Raw genomic sequence first — 9,165 nt, 5'->3', positions numbered from 1 at the left:
CCGATGCACATCTGGAGGCATTCTGTAATCTGTGGACTACCAGAGTGTTGATGAATCACAGAAATTGCATCGGGATTGAGTACGACATTCACCATGCGCACTTTCCTCCATGGGAGTAGTGCCTCAAACAGTCTACGCTTTGATCGTTCCCTGGAAGGCCAGTAGTAGTTTCCGATGCACACCTGGAGGCATTCTGTAATCTGTGGACTATCACACTGTTGATGAAACTCAGAAATTGCATCGAGATTGAATACAACAGTCACCATGCGCACTTTCCTCCAATGGAGTTATGTCTCAAACAGTCTACGCTTTGATCGTTCCCTGGAAGACCTGTAGTAGTTTCCGATGCACATCTGGAGGCATTATGTAATCTGTGGACTATCAGACTGTTGATGAAACACAGAAATTGCCTCGGGATTGAATACAACAGTCATCATGCGCACTTTCCTCCATGCGAGTAATTCTCAAACAGTCTACGCTTTGATCGTTCCCTGGAAGACCAGTAGTAGCTTCCGATGCACGTCTGGTGGCATTCTGTGATCTGTGGACTATCAGAGTGTTGATGAAACAGAAATTGCATCGGGATTGATTTCAACAGTCACCATGCGCACTTTCCTCCATGCGAGTAATTCTCAAACAGTCTACGCTTTGATCGTTCCCTGGAAGACCAGTAGTAGCTTCCGATGCACGTCTGGTGGCATTCTGAAATCTGTGGACTAACTGAGTGTTGATGAAACACAGAAATTGCCTCGGGATTGAATACAACAGTCATCATGCGCACTTTCCTCCATGCGAGTAATTCTCAAACAGTTTACGCTTTGATCGTTCCCTGGAAGACCAGTAGTAGCTTCCGATGCACATCTGGTGGCATTCTGTGATCTGTGGACTATCAGAGTGTTGATGATACACAGAAATTGCATCGGGATTGATTTCAACAGTCACCATGCGCACTTCCCCCACGGGAGTAATGTCTCAAACAGTGTACGCTTTGATCGTTCCCTGGAAGACCAGTTATAGTTTCCGACGCACATCTGGTGGCATTCTGTAATCCTTGGACTATCAGAGTGTTGATGAAACACAGAAATTGCATCGGGATTGAATACAACAGTCACCATGCGCACTTTCCTCCATGGGAGTAATGTCTCAAACACTCTACGATTTGATCGTTCCCTGGAAGTCCAGTAGTAGTTTCCGATGCACACCTGGAGGCATTCTGAAATCTGTGGACTATTAGAGTGTTGATGAAACACAGAAATTGAATCGAGATTGAATACATCAGTCACCATGCGCACTTTCCTCCATGGGAGTAATGTCTCAAACAGTCCACGCTTTGATCGTTCCCTGGAAGACCAGTAGTAGTTTCCGATGCACATCTGGAGGTTTTCTGTAATCTGTGGGCTAAGAGAGTGTTGATGAATCACAGAAATTGCATCGGGATTGAATACAACAGTCACCATCCGCACTTTCCTCCATGGGAGTAATGTCTGATACAGTCTACGTTTGATCGTTCCCTGGAAGACCAGTAGTAGATTCCGATGCACATCTGGTGGCATTCTGTAATCTGTGGACTATCAGAGTGTTGATGAAACACAGAAACTGCATCGAGATTGAATACAACAGTCACCATGTGCACTTTCCCCCATAGGAGTAATGTCACAAACAGTGTACGCTTTGAGTTCCCTGGAAGACCAGTATTAGTTTCCGATGCACATCTGGTGGCATTCTGTAATCTGTGGACCATCAGACTGTTGATGCAATACAGAAATTGCATCGGAATTGAATACAACAGTCACCATGCGCACTTTCCTCCATAGGAGTAATGTCTCAAACAGTCCACGCTTTGATCGTTCCCTGGAAGACCAGTAGTAGTTTCCGATGCACATCTGGAGGTTTTCGGTAATCTGTGGACCATCAGAGTGTTGATGAAACACAGAAACTGCATCGGGATTGAATACAACAGTCACCATGCGCACTTTTCTCCATGGGAGTAGTGTCTCTAAGAGTTTACGCTTTGATCGTTCCCTGGAAGACCAGTAGTAGTTTCCGATGCACATCTGGAGGCATTCTGTAATCTGTGAAGTATCAGAGTGTTGATGAAACACAGAAATTGCATCGGGATTGAATACAACAGTCACCATGCGCACTTTGCTCCATGGGAGTAATGTCTCTAAGAGTTTACGCTTTGATCGTTCCCTGGAAGACCAGTAGTAGTTTCCGATGCACATCTGGAGGCATTCTGTAATCTGTGGACTACCAGAGTGTTGATGAATCACAGAATTTGCATCGGGATTGAGTACGACATTCACCATGCGCACTTTCCTCCATGTGAGTAGTGCCTCAAACAGTCTACGCTTTGATCGTTCACTGGAAGGCCAGTAGTAGTTTCCGATGCACACCTGGAGGCATTCTGTAATCTGTGGACTATCACACTGTTGATGAAACTCAGAAATTGCATCGAGATTGAATACAACAGTCACCATGCGCACTTTCCTCCAATGGAGTTATGTCTCAAACAGTCTACGCTTTGATCGTTGCCTGGAAGACCTGTAGTAGTTTCCGATGCACAGCTGGAGGCATTCTGTAATCTGTGAACTATCAGACTCTTGATGAAATACAGAAATTGCATCGGGATTGAGTACAATAGCCACCATGGGCACTTTCCTCCATGGGAGTAATGTCTCAAACAGTCTATGATTTGATCGTTCCCTGGAAGTCCAAAAGTAGTTTCCGATGCACACCTGGAGGCATTCTGTAATCTGTGGACTATCAGACTGTTGATGAAATACAGAAATTGCATCGGGATTGAATACAACAGTCACCATGCGCACTTTTCTCCATGGGAGTAGTGTCTCATACAGTCACCGCTTTTATCGTTCCCAGGAATACCAGAAGTAGTTTCCGATGCACTTCTGGAGGCATTCTGAAATCTGTGGACTAACTGAGTGTTGATGAAACACAGAAATTGCCTCGGGATTGAATACAACAGTCACCATCCGCACTTTCCTCCATGGGAGTAATGTCTGATACAGTCTACGTTTGATCGTTCCCTGGAAGACGAGTAGTAGATTCCGATGCACATCTGGTGGCATTCTGCAATCTGTGAAGTATCAGAGTGTTGATGAAACACAGAAATTGCATCGGGATTGAATACAACAGTCACCATGCGCACTTTGCTCCATGGGAGTAATGTCTCTAAGAGTTTACGCTTTGATCGTTCCCTGGAAGACCAGTTATAGTTTCCGACGCATATCTGGTGGCATTCTGTAATCCTTGGACTATCAGAGTGTTGATGAAACACAGAAATTGCATCGGGATTGAATACAACAGTCACCATGCGGACTTTCCTCCATGGGAGTAATGTCTCAAACACTCTACGATTTGATCGTTCCCTGGAAGTCCAGTAGTAGTTTCCGATGCACACCTGGAGGCATTCTGAAATCTGTGGACTATCAGAGTGTTGATGAAACACAGAAATTGAATCGAGATTGAATACATCAGTCACCATGCGCACTTTCCTCCATGGGAGTAATGTCTCAAACAGTCCACGCTTTGATCGTTCCCTGGAAGACCAGTAGTAGTTTCCGATGCACATCTGGAGGTTTTCTGTAATCTGTGGGCTATGAGAGTGTTGATGAAACACAGAAATTGCATCGGGATTGAATACAACAGTCACCATCCGCACTTTCCTCCATGGGAGTAATGTCTGATACAGTCTACGTTTGATCGTTCCCTGGAAGACCAGTAGTAGATTCCGATGCACATCTGGTGGCATTCTGTAATCTGTGGACTATCAGAGTGTTGATGAAACACAGAAACTGCATCGAGATTGAATACAACAGTCACCATGTGCACTTTCCCCCATAGGAGTAATGTCACAAACAGTGTACGCTTTGAGTTCCCTGGAAGACCAGTATTAGTTTCCGATGCACATCTGGAGGCATTCTGTAATCTGTGGACCATCAGACTGTTGATGCAATACAGAAATTGCATCGGAATTGAATACAACAGTCACCATGCGCACTTTCCTCCATAGGAGTAATGTCTCAAACAGTCCACGCTTTGATCGTTCCCTGGAAGACCAGTAGTAGTTTCCGATGCACATCTGGAGGTTTTCGGTAATCTGTGGACCATCAGAGTGTTGATGAAACACAGAAACTGCATCGGGATTGAATACAACAGTCACCATCCGCACTTTCCTCCATGGGAGTAATGTCTGATACAGTCTACGTTTGATCGTTCCCTGGAAGACCAGTAGTAGATTCCGATGCACATCTGGTGGCATTCTGTAATCTGTGAAGTATCAGAGTGTTGATGAAACACAGAAATTGCATCGGGATTGAATACAACAGTCACCATGCGCACTTTGCTCCATGGGAGTAATGTCTCTAAGAGTTTACGCTTTGATCGTTCCCTGGAAGACCAGTAGTAGTTTCCGATGCACATCTGGAGGCATTCTGTAATCTGTGGACTACCAGAGTGTTGATGAATCACAGAAATTGCATCGGGATTGAGTACGACATTCACCATGCGCACTTTCCTCCATGGGAGTAGTGCCTCAAACAGTCTACGCTTTGATCGTTCCCTGGAAGGCCAGTAGTAGTTTCCGATGCACATCTGGAATCATTCTGTAATCTGTGGACTATCACACTGTTGATGAAACTCAGAAATTGCATCGAGATTGAATACAACAGTCACCATGCGCACTTTCCTCCAATGGAGTTATGTCTCAAACAGTCTACGCTTTGATCGTTCCCTGGAAGACCTGTAGTAGTTTCCGATGCACATCTGGAGGCATTATGTAATCTGTGGACTATCAGACTGTTGATGAAACACAGAAATTGCCTCGGGATTGAATACAACAGTCATCATGCGCACTTTCCTCCATGCGAGTAATTCTCAAAGAGTCTACGCTTTGATCGTTCCCTGGAAGACCAGTAGTAGCTTCCGATGCACGTCTGGTGGCATTCTGTGATCTGTGGACTATCAGAGTGTTGATGAAACAGAAATTGCATCGGGATTGATTTCAACAGTCACCATGCGCACTTTCCTCCATGCGAGTAATTAACAAAAACAGTCTACGCTTTGATCGTTCCCTGGAAGACCAGTAGTAGCTTCCGATGCACGTCTGGTGGCATTCTGTGATCTGTGGACTATCAGAGTGTTGATGAAACAGAAATTGCATCGGGATTGATTTCAACAGTCACCATGCGCACTTCCCCCACGGGAGTAATGTCTCAAACAGTGTACGCTTTGATCGTTCCCTGGAAGTCCAGTAATAGTTTCCGATGCACATCTGGTGGTATTCTGTAATCTGTGGACTATCAGGGTGTTGATGACACACAGAAATTGCATCGGGATTGAATACAACAGTCACCATGCGCACTTTCCTCCATGGGAGTAATGTCTCAAACAGGGTACGCTTTCAGTTCCCTGGAAGACCTGTAGTAGTTTCCGATGCACATCTGGAGGCATTCTGTAATCTGTGAGCTATCAGACTCTTGATGAAATACAGAAATTGCATGGGGATTGAGTACAATAGCCACCATGGGCACTTTCCTCCATGGGAGTAATGTCTCAAACAGTCTATGATTTGATCGTTCCCTGGAAGTCCAAAAGTAGTTTCCGATGCACACCAGGAGGCATTCTGTAATCTGTGGACTATCAGACTGTTGATGAAATACAGAAATTGAATCGGAATTGAATACAACAGTCACAGTGCGCACTTCCCTCAATGGGAGTAATGTCTCAAACAGTCTACGCTTTGATCGTTCCCTGGAAGACCAGTAGTAGTTTCCCATGCACATTTGAAGGAATTCTGTAATCTGTGGACTATCAGAGTGCTGATGAAACACAGAAATTGCATCGGGATTGAATACAACAGTCACCATGCGCACTTTTCTCCATGGGAGTAGTGTCTCATACAGTCATTGCTTTTATCGTTCCCTGGAATACCAGAAGTAGTTTCCGATGCACTTCTGGAGGCATTCTGAAATCTGTGGACTAACTGAGTGTTGATGAAACACAGAAATTGCATCGGGATTGAATAAAACAGTCACCATGCGCACTTTCCTAAATGGGAGTAATAACTCAAACAGTCCACGCTTTGATCGTTCCCTGGAAGACCAGCAGTAGTTTCCGATGCACATCTGGAGGCATTCTGTAATCTGTGGACTATCAGAGTGCTGATGAAACATAAAAATTGCATCGGGGTTGAATAAAACAGTCACCATGCGCACTTTCCTAAATGAGAGTAATGTCTCAAACAGTCTACGCTTTGATAGTTCCCTCGAAGTCATGAAGTAGTTTCCGATGCACATCTGGAGGCATTCTTTAATCTGTGGACTATCAGAGTGTTCATAAAACACAGATATTGCATCGGGATTGAATACAACAGACACCATGCGCTCTTTCCTCCATGGGAGTAATATCTCAAACAGTCTACGCTTTGATCGTTCCCTGGAAGACCTGAAGCAGTTTCCGATGCAAATCTGGAAACATTCTGTAATCTGTGGAATATCAGAGTGTTGATGAAACACAGAAATTGCATCGGGATTCAATACAACAGTCACCATGCGCACTTTGCTCCATGGGAGTAATGTCTCAAAGAGTTTACGCTTTGATCGTTCCCTGGAAGACCAGTAGAAGTTTCCGATGCACATCTGGAGGCATTCTGTAATCTGTGGACTATCAGAGTGTTGATGAAACACAGAAATTGCATCGGGATTGAGTACGACATTCACCATGCGCACTTTCCTCCATGGGAGTAATGTCTAAAACTGTCTACGCTTTGATCGTTCCCTGGAAGTCCAGTAGTAGTTTCCGATGCACACCTGGAGGCATGCTGTAATCTGTGGACTATCAGACTGTTGATAAAACACAGAAATTGCATCGGAATTGAATACAACAGTCACCATGCGCACTTTCCTCCATGGGAGTAATGTCTCAAACAGTCTACGCTTTGATCGTTCCCCGGAAGACCAGTAGTAGTTTCCGATGCACATCTGGAGGCATTCTGTAATCTGTGGACTATCAGAGTGTTGATGAAACACAGAAATTGCATCTTGATTGAATACAACAGTCACCATGCGCACTTTCCTCCATGGGAGTAATGTCTCAAACAGTGTACGCTTTCAGTTCCCTGGAAGACCTGTAGTAGTTTCAAATGCACATCTGGAGGCATTCTGTAATCTGTGTACTATCAGAGCTTTGATGAAGCTCTAAAATTGTATCGGAATTGAGTACAATAGTCACCATGCGCACTTTCCTCCATGGGAGTAATGTTTAAAACAGTCTACGCTTTGATCGTTCCCTGGAAGTCCAGTAGTAGTTTCCGATGCACACCTGGAGGCATTCTGTAATCTGTGGACTATCAGACTGTTGATGAAATACAGAAATTGCATCGGAATTGTATACAACAGTCACCATGCGCACTTTCCTCCATGGGAGTAATGTCACAAACAGTCTACGCTTTGATCGTTACCTGGAAGACCAGTAGTAGTTTCCGATGCACGTCTGGAGGCACTCTGTAATCTGTGGACTATCAGAGTGCTGATGAAACACAGAAATTGCATCGGGATTGAAGAAAACAGTCACCATGCGCACTTTCCTAGATGGGAGTAATGTCTCAAACAGTCTACGCTTTGATCGTTCCCTGGAAGTCCTGCAGTAGTTTCCGATGCACATCGGGAGGCATTCTTTAATCTGTGGACTATCAGAGTGTTGATAAAACACAGAAATTGCATCGGGATTGAATACAACAGACATTATGTGCTCTTTCCTCCATGGGAGTAATGTCTCAAACAGTCTACGCTTTGATCGTTAACTGGAAGACCTGAAGTAGTTTCCGATGCACATCTGGAGGCATTCTGTAATCTGTGTACTATCAGAATGTTGATGAAACACAGAATTTGCATCGGGATTCAATACAACAGGCACCATGCGCACTTTCCTCCATGGGAGTAATGTCTCAAACAGTCTACGCTTTGATCGTTCCTAGGAAGACTAGTAGTAGTTTCCGATGCACATCTGGAGGCATTCTGTAATCTGTGGAGTATCAGAGTGTTGATGAAACACAGAAATTACATCGTGATTGAATACAACAGTCACCATGCGCACTTTCCTCCATGGGAGTAATGTCTCAAAGAGTTTACGCTTTGATCGTTCCCTGGATGACCAGTAGTAGTTTCCGATGCACATCTTGAGGCATTCTGTAATCTGTGGACTATCAGAGTGTTGATGAAACACAGAAATTGCAAAACGATTGAGTACAACAGTCACCATGCGCACTTTCCTCCATGGGAGTAATGTCTCAAACGGTCTACGCTTTGATTGTTCCCTGGAAGTCCAGTAGTAGTTTCCGATGCACACCAGGAGGCAATCTGTAATCTGTGGACTATCAGACTGTTGATGAAACACAGAAATTGCATCTTAATTGAATACAACAGTCACCATGCGCACTTTCCTCCATGGGTGTAATGTCTCAAACAGTCTACGCTTTGATCGTTCCCTGGAAGACCAGTAGTAGTTCCCGATGCACATCTTTAGGCATTCTGTAATCTTTGGACTATCAGAGTGTTGATGAAACACAAAAATTGCATCGGGATTGAATACAACTGTCACCATGCGCACTTTCCTCCATAGGAGTAATGTCTCAAGCAGTCTACGCTTTGATCGTTCCCTGGAAGGCCTGTAGCAGTTTTCGATGCACATCTTGAGGCATTCTGTAATCTGTGGACTATCAGTCTGTTGATGAAACACAGAAATTGCATCGGAATTAAATACAACAGTCACCATGCGCACTTTCCTCCATGAGAGTAATTCTCAAACAGTCTACGCTTTGATCGTTCCCTGGATGACCAGTAGTAGCTTCCGATGCACATCTGGTGGCATTCTGTAATCTGTGGACTATCAGAGTGTTGATGAAACACAGAAATAGCATCGGGATTGATTTCAACAGTCACCATGCGCACATTTCTCCACGGGTGTAATGTCTCAAACAGTGTACGCTTTGATCGTTCCCTGGAAGACCAGTAGTAGTTTCCGATGCACATCTGGTGGCATTCTGTAATCTGTGGACTATCAGAGTTTTGATGAAACACAGAAATTGCATCGGGATTGAATACAACAGTCACCATGCGCACTTTCCTCCACGGGAGTAATGTCTCA

Source organism: Schistocerca gregaria, chromosome 10 (genome assembly GCF_023897955.1).
Source record: "Schistocerca gregaria isolate iqSchGreg1 chromosome 10, iqSchGreg1.2, whole genome shotgun sequence".
Classification (NCBI taxonomy): Eukaryota; Metazoa; Arthropoda; class Insecta; order Orthoptera; family Acrididae; genus Schistocerca; species Schistocerca gregaria.
The sequence above is the reverse complement of the archived record's forward strand: the minus strand, read 5'-3'. Positions refer to the sequence as shown.